The sequence below is a fragment of the Aegilops tauschii genome, chromosome 5 (genome assembly GCF_002575655.3).
Source record: "Aegilops tauschii subsp. strangulata cultivar AL8/78 chromosome 5, Aet v6.0, whole genome shotgun sequence".
In the NCBI taxonomy this organism is placed as follows: domain Eukaryota; kingdom Viridiplantae; phylum Streptophyta; class Magnoliopsida; order Poales; family Poaceae; genus Aegilops; species Aegilops tauschii.
In genome coordinates this window covers 274,836,621-274,846,749 of record NC_053039.3, presented here as the reverse complement: position 1 = coordinate 274,846,749, position 10,129 = coordinate 274,836,621, and positions in this window count along the sequence as shown.

The window sequence follows — 10,129 nt, the reverse complement described above, 5'->3', positions numbered from 1 at the left end:
ATTTTTTACTACTCTCATAGGATTTTTAGTATCCACTTAAACCTCTTTAAAAAAATTCTTTTGTTTTTCCTATGATGCAATCAAAAACCCAAAATCATATACGGTTGAGACGCACACGACATTCCAATCTTATGTTTTTTTTTCTATTCCCGCGTGTTTAGAATCTTGCAAATCAAAGAGGCCCTAAATGTCTACATAGCATAAGATGGTGAGAGGAATATCTCCATTGGCGATAATTTTTTTGTTGTGTCTCTATCCATTGCATTATATTAGCATTGGTGTATATGGTGAAGACTAACATGTTTAAATCAGGCACAACATGTTAATGCACTAATATGCTTAGATGTGATCATCTAGATCTTTTTTATGTTGCGAAAGGCCATTATGTAGATCTAACATAGTACGATATTTCTAGGTATGATTATTTACATCTAACAGTTATGACCTACTAATGAAGAGAAGGTCTATCAGATCGCCTATCTGTGCTTACATTTTCTTTTAGAATTTTCGACATATTTTTTATTTCATATTATGGTTTTAATATATAGTAATAAATAGGTAAGTTTAAGATGTTGTTGCCAATTAATAAAGCGTGACATAATGGCTTTCATTAATTAAAAAACCAGAAGTTTCAAGAACTGTTGTCAGTGCTGTTGCCTTATTTTGAAGAAAAAACGTGTCTCGTACTCACGTGAGGATAGACAAAACGAGTGAGGTAAAGGAATGAGAGAATGTGTTATTAAAGCCTTTGACCAGCTTAATTAGCCACCATCTTTGATTGTTCCCACTCTGCCTTTCGAACGAACTGTTCCAACGGCGACACACTACCGCTGCGAGCCGACTTTTGCTCCAACCTATCTTCGGTTCATATTCAAAGGCGTACAAATATACGAGCGGATGATATATATAGAGAACTGCCCCGCGCGTATCACACAGAGGTGCAATCATTAGCTTGACTTTACCTACACCAACCAAATACTCCTAAGAGCTGGTGAGAAGTCATTCGTCAAATCTAGCCCGACTAGCCTTTCGTTCTCCATGAACGCCGGCCGGGCTACATGCATGATCAGTTTCTTGGCCGAAAAGACATATTTATTCACTCTTCCATTGATCGACAAATCGCGGAGAAAAGGTGGACTCCATCTCTTGTGCTTTCTAAATGAAGATCTTTGTGATCATGGATGAACATAAAGAGCGTGGATCCATACCACAATGGCAGTTTCTAAATTACCAGCAAACATACATGATACATCCATCGGATTAGGTGCCAACCTAAACTTCTACCCTAATCCAAGGGTAGATTCGAACCATTATGTCTTTACCTAGCGGATGAAGCGCGTAGCATGTCCAGTTGCTTCACAAGTACATTCATTCGCAAACAAACGAAGAAACAAAGCCGTTGCGTTCCTTTTTAGGTGTGGTTATTTCCGAATACTTGACTGTTTCGTGATTGCATTTGCTGACCTAAGAAGGCCAACGCCCATATCTTGTGATAGATTAACAAGCTAGGAAACAGAGACAGCTCAACTGAAATGAAGTAGCAGGAGTACTATATGTTGTTACCACGGCGCATAAAATTAAAGAAGATAAATGCATGGGTTCATTCCTATATATGAATAAGACACCGATCCCATTACGTAGTGTGCTTGCATCCCGCCAAAGTAAAGCATGTGGTGCATTTTCTCATGTCCTGGTCCCAGATGGTTAACTTGACCCAACAAAGGGGAGTAACTTGTAAGCAAACTCGGCACCTATATATCGGGGTTTGCTTCAGTCATATGTGAAAGTTGAATAAAACTGTTTCTTATTGATGATTTGATGCGGCATACAAGAGTATATAAGAGGGTACAAACCGACTTGGGGTAGGGGTACAAAACTGACTTGGACTAGAAGTCGTATACCATAATGACTACTCTAACATCCCCCCGCAGTATCAACGGCAGGCTCGACGATGTTGAGACTGAAACAAATATCTTGAAACGGCTTAGTAGGCAGTGCCTTGGTGAAAATGTCAGCAAACTGAGCCGTAGAGGGAACATGAAGCACCCGAACCTGACCAAGAGCAACCTTTTCACGAACAAAATGAATATCAATCTCAATATGCTTTGTGCGTCGGTGTTGAACTGGATTGCTGGTCATGTAGACTGCTGATATGTTGTCACAGTAGACAATAGTGGCCTTCTCAATAGGCCTGTGTAGCTTGGAGAGTAACTGCCGAATCCAGATTGTATCTGCAACGGCATGTGCCACAGCGCGATACTCAGCCTCGGCCGACGAACGTGAGACTGTAACCTGTCTTTTCGAAGACCAAGAAATCAAATTGTTACCAAGAAAAACACAAAAACCGGAAGTGGACCTTCGAGTGTCAGGACAACCAGCCCAGTCTGCATCAGAGTATGCGGTAAGCGAGTTTGGAGAAGCATTATTGAGGTGGAGACCATGATTGAGAGTTCCTTTTAAATACCGAAGAATGCGTTTAACATGATTATAGTGAGGAACCCGGGATCATGCATATAGAGACATGCTTGTTGAACAGCAAAAGAGATTTCAGGACGAGTAATGGTGAGATATTGGAGAGCACCTGTTAGGCTACGATAGAGAGTAGGATCGGAAAAGGGTTCACCGGTAGCCGAAAGTTTAAAACTAGTATTGACAGGAGTGCGAGATGATTGACAGTCAAGCATACCAGTACGATTAAGAAGATCAAGAATATACTGGCGTTGGGAAAGAAAAAGGCTGGAGGAATCTCGAACAACAGCAATGCCTAAGAAATGATGAAGGAGTCCTAGGTCAGTCATAGAAAATTCAGATCTAAGAAGAGAGACAATATGATCTAAGAACTTTTGAGAGGAGGCGGTAAGAATGATATCATCTACATAGAGAAGTAAATAGGCAGTGTCAGAAGTTTGATGATACACAAAAAGAGAGGTGTTGGAGAGAGATGGAGTGAAGCCTATTGTTTGAATAAGCAGGAGAAGCGTTGAAACCAAGCTCGTGGGGCCTGTTTAAGACCGTAGAGAGATTTCTGAAGAAGACATACATGAGTTGGAAAGGATGGATTTTCAAAACCCAGAGGTTGCTGGCAGTAGACAGTTTCTTGAAGGGAACCATGGAGGAAAGCATTTTTAACATCAAGTTGGTGACTGGGCCATGAAGAGGAGACAACAACACTAAGAACGGTCCGAATGGTGCTAGGTTTAACAACAGGAGAGAAGGTTTCTTCGTAATCAATTCCTTGTTGCTGAGAAAAGCCACGACAAACCCACCTGGCTTTATATCGTGAGAGGCTCCCATCGGAGTGGAACTTTTGGCGAAAAATCCATTTGCCAGAAATAATATTTGTATTGGGAGGACGAGGAACAAGTTGCCAGGTGTTGTTTTGAAGTAAAGCATTATATTCTTCTTGCATGGCAGCGGCCCAATTGGGATCAAGTAGAGCAGTTTTGTAATTCTTTGGAAGAGAAGTGAGAGATACGGAGGTATGAAGGTTTAGGCGGTCTTGGGGTTGATGAAATCCTGATTTGGCCCTAGTACGCATGCGATGATCATTAATCGGGGCTGCTGTAGGAATAGCACGAGGGGGTAAGGTGGGTACTGGTGAGTCCGGCGCATCGGAAGAGTCGGACGAAGGAGTAGGGCTGGGTAGTGGAGTGGGAGCAGGGCTGGGTGGTGGAGTGGGAGTAGGGGCCGGGGGTGTTGGGGAGGGAGCAGGGGTCGGGGGTGTTGGGGACGTCTCGGGTGGGGTGAGTGTATGGTTGGGATTGTCTATGGTGGGTGTTAATGGTGGTGGTGATAAGTTGTGTTCGGCAGGTAGGGGAGTATATAGTTGGAAAGGACGGGGAGAGGGGGTGTTTGCGGAGCTAGGGGTGTTGGATGGTGTAGTAGTGCGTTGTGAGAAAGGAAAAATGTGCTCAGCAAACGTGACATGACGAGAGATATGAACGTGTCCGGTGTGAAGGTCGAGACAGCGATAGCCTTTGTGCTCGTCAGAGAAGCTGAGAAAAGCACATGGGATAGAGCGTGGTGACAATTTATTTGCAGAAGTGGCGTAGGCATTGGGAAAACAGAGACAGCCGAAAACACGAACCGCGGAGTAGTCGGGGTGGGAAAGAAAGAGGGAATAATAGGGAGTAGTGTTGGGTTTAGTTTTGGAAGGTCGAATATTTAGAAGGAAGGTGGCCATGTGTAGGGCTTCAGCCCAAAACTTGGGAGGCATAGATGATTGAATGAGGAGAGTGTGAACTATATCATTGAGGGTGCGAAGAGAGCGTTCTGCTTTACCATTTTGAGGGGAGGTGTAGGGACATGAGAACCTAAGCAGGATGCCATGTTGTAAGAAGAAAGTACGATTTTTAATGTTATCAAACTCGTGACCATTGTCACATTAGATAAAGCGAATTGGGAGGAAGAAGTGAACAGACACATAGCGTTGAAAATTAAGGAAAAGAGAATGGACCTCGGATTTGTTGCGTAGAGGAAAAGTCTAGACAAAGTGGGTGAAATCATCTAAGATAACAAGGTAGTATTTAAAACCCGAAACACTTGCAGTGGAAGAGGTCCATAAATCACAATGTATTAATTCAAAGGGATAAGTGCTACAAGAACTAGAGGAACTAAAGGGAAGACGCACATGTTTGCCTAATTGACAAGACTCGCAAAACACAGAATTATAAGAGTCCCTATTACATGATATGGTAAATTCACTAAGCATAGAAGCTAAGACGGCGGGGTTGGGATGGCCCAAGCGACGATGCCAGAGATCGACGGAGGCCAGCATGGATGTTGGAGGGGTGGCGGCAGGAACTCCATTAAGAGAATAAAGATCACCGGAGCTATTGAAGCGAGCGATCTCGGCCTTGGTCAGGTAATCCTTCACAGATAAACCAAAAGGGTCAAATTCAGCCGAAACTAGATTGTCGCAAGTAAATTGGCGAACAGAGATAAGATTTTTAATGAGGGCGGGTGCAACTAGAACATCGCGAAGTAAAAGAGGTTTGGTGGAAGAGGGAAGTTGAGCCTGACCAACACAATATATAGGAATAGATGATCCATCTCCAAGGATAATGGAAGGGAAAGGAGATTTAGTGCAAGAAGATAACCAATTACTAGATGCAGACATATGACTAGAGGCCCCCTGAATCAAAGATCCAATCCGTACCTGAGTTTCCTTGTGCAGCAAAGTTATTCATGGCCTGGAGAAAGGCAGCTTGATCCCAGCTCGGCGTCGCAGGTGAGGGTGGCGTCGGAAGCAGTGCCGGCGGATACGATGGTGAAGGCAGTAGGGCCGGCTGGGGAGTGTAGTAGGCATTGGCCGGCTGTGGTGGGGGTGGCGTCGGGAGCACGGCCGGCTGAGGTGTGTAGTAGGCGCCGCCGTCGGTGCTGTAATGACCATAAGGAGCATACGTCGGGGCGGCGTGATAGGCATTGGCCGGCTGTCGGGGGTTGAGAACCCCGGGAGCACCAGTAGGCGGCCGAAGGCCGGGTTGCCAGGCACCTGAGTATGCCGGCGGAGCACCGAGGGTGGACGGAGCGGACCAGGGCATGGGCCATGCTTGAACAAGCCCCGTCCAAGGATCATGAGGAGGCCGCCATGCAACCGCAGATGGAGCACTGGTGGGTGGTGCAGGACTCGGTGCTGGTGATGTCGTAGGCGGAACCGAACGAGTCGACGGCGGCCTGTAGATAGGGTTTTTGCCGCGGTAGTTCGGACTAGGACGCCAGCCTGGGGGCGGTTGAACAGATGACGATGCGGACGGCCCGGCGGCAGGAGCCGGCCTGGAAGGCGGCGCTGGTGTAGACGGCAGAGGAGGATGAGCCGCAACATGAAAGACCTTGGGGCGAGAGTCCTTGCGAGCTTGTGTTTCCGCCGCGAGTTATAGCAAGGAACGAACTTCAGCGAAGGTAAGAGGGGGCCGTATCATCGGTATGAACGAGGCTTGCTTGTCAAAGTCTTCGCTGAGGCCGACGACGACGATATTGATTAGCTGTGAGTCGCTAACTATATCGCCGAGTTCGCGGAGCTCATCACCAATGGTCTTAACGCGCTGGCAGAACAGGTTCACCGGGGCGTCTCCTTGCACTATATTGCGAAGTTCGGTGTGGAGAGCGTTTTTCCGAGCGTCGGTGTTGCTTTGGAAGAGCTGACGGAGGGAGTGCCAGATGTTGGCAGCGGTGGCGCCGTCGTGATCGAGCATGTTGAAGATTTCGGTGGTGATACGGGTGTAGAACCACTGGACGATCGCGAGATCGTCTTTCAACCATTGCGGATCGTCGGGGCGGGGAAGACAGTTGGCGGCGACATGCGAGCGCAGGTTGCAGCGGCCGAGGTGGAGATCGAAGAGATGTCTCCAATGGTAGTAGTTGTGGGCGGCGAGATCAAGAACTATGGGGATGTAGGGGCTGACGTCGGAGATTGTGTCAGCAAGAGATATTGGTGCGGCGAGGATGGGTGCAGGGTAGTTTTGTGGAGCTATGGTAAGGGCTGAGAGAGAAGCGGCCGCGGCGTTGGCAGCCTTGGCGATGAGTGTGGCCCGGCGCTCGAAGTAGCCGGGCGGCGGCGGCGGCGGTGGCGTTGGCGGAGCCATACCCTAAACCCTGGGACCGGTATCTGATACCATGAAAATTGAATAAAACTGTTTCATATTGATGATTTGGTGCGGCATACAAGAGTATATAAGAAGGTACAAACCGACTTGGGATAGGGATACAAAACTGACTTGAACTGGAAGTCGTATACATAATGACTACTCTAACAATATGGCAAAAACAGCGAGCGGTGTACTCCATTGACCGTCGTGAATCATCGTACGTCGCCACTACGTGCTGATCGCTTGAGAACACGGACTCTGAATTGGTCACAGCCAAGAGGGCGTAGGAGTACGTACGCGACATGTCCAGCTTTCATGCATGCATGTGCATGTGCATGTATACGTACTTGTCCCTTGGCCGCAATTTAATTAGTTCCCTCCAGCCGTACGCAGTGTACATAAGCTCGCTGTACGTACTGGTGTTTTCTTCCGACTTGATTACTAGTAGCATTCATCAGCACGTGACTGGGTCCGGCAGCTAGCTAGGCTGGCTGTGCGTTCTCCGAAGACCACGTCTGAGTCCGACTCTGCTGCCTGTAACGTGCCGCGCCGAAGCTGAACCTAGAAATGCTAGACACCGACACGATAGACCCTTCCTTCACGCTATATGTTGAACCAAGATGCAGCAAGGAGGACCCGAGCCGGCGCGCACCCCGGAGTACACATTAAATCTCTTCTCATGCCCCTCACCATGGAATGGAATTCAGGTTTGATGAATAGTTTCTTGATAAAATGCGCTTTAATATTAATTTAAAATGTATCATTAAGCGGATAAAATTTGCGATAAGCAATCTCTGGTCTCTGCATAATTAAGATGCACACAACAAATACGCAAAGTATGATAAAGTAAAAGTAAAAACTGAGATTTCAGTAATAGAAGAGTCATATGACTGACACTATTGTCTATGACAAAGAAGATTTGATGAACATAAACTTGTTTCAGAGTTGCCTTAGCGTAGCTCGTCTGCTCCCGGGCAGGCGGCACCGAATTAACATGAGCTTCTGGAAGGATACCGGCGGCTGAAGCACCGGCCGGAAAATGTTGTCGAGGAGGGCGAGATCCTGACGACGGAGGCCGGGTGGGGCGTTGCTCTGTGACTGAAGGAGACCGGCGAACAGCTGCCACGATCGATCCACCTTGACCACGGTGGGTGGCGTCGCCGTCACTCAACCATCAGAATCTTTATGAGCGGAGATTGGTCTAAATAAAGCACTTTGGGAAGGATTTGTTAATCAAATTGCTTGGGGCCGGAACACACGGTTTCTAAATTCTAGCAATATATTCCCGTCCCATCGCCTCAACTTGAACTTGAAGCGTACGATCTATATTATTGGACCAGGAAAAAAGACCACTGGTGACGGACTGACAGCCACCCGGCCTGGCTTGGCTTGTACCCTGGTCGATCGGTTCCCATTTAGGGGTTAATGAATTCTTCTAGTTTTTGTTCAAAGAGCAGAACTTTGGGGCGGTTGACTTCTAAGTACCAGCTACTGCTTTTTTCGAATTAAGGGTTTCCCCAATTTCTTTAGTGAAACGGTTAAAAGTAACACAAGCAATTTCTTGCTCATTTGCAAGAATTACCAGCTACTTGAAGCGCAAAGGGATTTTAAAGTGGATAACAGTCTCGCGTCGTCTCCCTCGCGAGGCGACCCGAGGGCTCCCAGATCCAGCGCCGCCAGGCCGGCCCTCCGCTGCTCCCCTGCCGCCGCTGCCGCCGGCCCCTGCCGCGGTGGCGGCGGGCCCCCGTTCCTCTAAGGGGAGGGGGATCTCCGGCCGTAGCGTTGAGCGAGGCGGAGTTTGAGCCCCGAGGCGGCGGCCTCGGTCTGCGTGGCGACGGCGGCCGCTGCGGCCACTCGGGCGGCGTAGCGGTCGGTCCTGGGCGCGGTGCTGCTGCCGCGCCGGGTGCTCGCGGTGGAGGATGGGGTTGGCTCCTCTTCGGTCTGCTCGGCGGCCGGCGGCGTCGTCCCGGTGGCCTGGGAAGCATGTCCGGTGGGTGGCTCCTCCGGCAGCGTCTCCAGGCCTGGTGTAGAGCGGATCCGGCGGTCAGGGACCGGCTCGTGTGGCGGCGCACGGGGCCCTTGCCTCGGCTCTCAGATCTGGCCGACCTCGATGGGGCGGGGTGGCAGCCCCCCCTCCCCCCCCCCCCCCCCCGTCCTCTGCTCGCAGGCTTACGGCTGCGGTGCAGTGGTGCTGCTCGACTTCGTCGGCGGCAAGGTGCGGTGCTCCTGAAGCGGTAGTGCTGCTCAATGGCAGCTGAGCAGGATCTGGCCTGCGGTGGTCCGGATTTGGTCACGTGCGGCGGCGGGCTGCAGTGACCCTTGCTCTGTGGTGGTGCAGGGAGCAGCGATTCGCAGTCTACCGGTGCTCCTCGGAGGTGTCTGCTCACTTGGGCGAAAGCCACTGCTCCTGCCGGAGCCAGCGATGGTGACGCCCGCGGGTGCCGCTTACCTCCTTGGAGGCATCGCTGTCATGGTGACTTCCCCTTCGAGGCTCCTGGGGAAACCCATGTTCCTGGTCCGCCCGGAACGGCTGATGGCGGCGCTATTCGCGTCGCATTCCTTCCTGAAGGCATCAGCTTGGTGGATTGTGTGGTGGCTGCTCACTGCGGGTTGGATGGTGGTGGTGGCGCGGCCGGCTTCGGCTGCTGTTCTCGGTGAAGCGATCCGGGTGTAGACTCGGCTCCTTGATGCCCTTCGGCTTCGCCGGCGGTGCCGCTGTTGTGATGTAGCCTCGGCAGCGTGTGACTCTTCGTCCGGGTGTGGACTCGGTCGCTCATTGCCTTTCGGCTGCACCAATAGCCTTGAGGCATCATGGATGGTCTCGGTTGATTGGAGCTCTTCGTCTACGGTGGTGGTGTTCTCGTGTGGCTCAGGTTGGCAATGGTTGCTCAAGACCCTCTCATGGTTACCGTTGTGTTGCGGCGAGCTTGGTGCTCTTGGTGTTGTCTCGACTCATCTTTGCTCAAGGATGGCGCAAGATGCCTCTCAAACTGCTATTCGTTCCGTTCTTTCTATGGCGGAGCCCCAGTCAAGGTTCGTGTGTGGGATGACACTCGTTGATTGTGGATGCTCCTGAGTTGTGGCATGGGGCCGGTATGCTCGCCGATGCGTTCGGCTGTTTGCAAAGTCCTGGTATTGTGATCTCTCGACGACACCCCCATCTACTTGTGTCTCTCATGGTGATAGTCTTATGTCTGCCAGCTAGGCCGTGCCTTGTACGGTTTTCGACCCGGTTTCCCTTATAAACGGGGTCAATTTGTTAAGGTTTTTGATCCGGTTTTCCTTATAAACTGGATCACCACTCTGGCATTTTGGCCACTTGAGCAATATATTCAGGTGGGGAAACTCCCCCCGGTGATTCTCAAAAAAATAAAGTGGATAACAATCTTACCTTTCATGGCCGGGCCGGAGTAGCGCATGCATTATTTTAACAAATATTTTTAAACTTTATTTGTGGGAAATAGTAGTTCAAACTGCATCTTCAAATGGCTATGAAAGTGTGCAAGCATAATCAGACACAAAATTTTTCTTTTGGCTTGCTC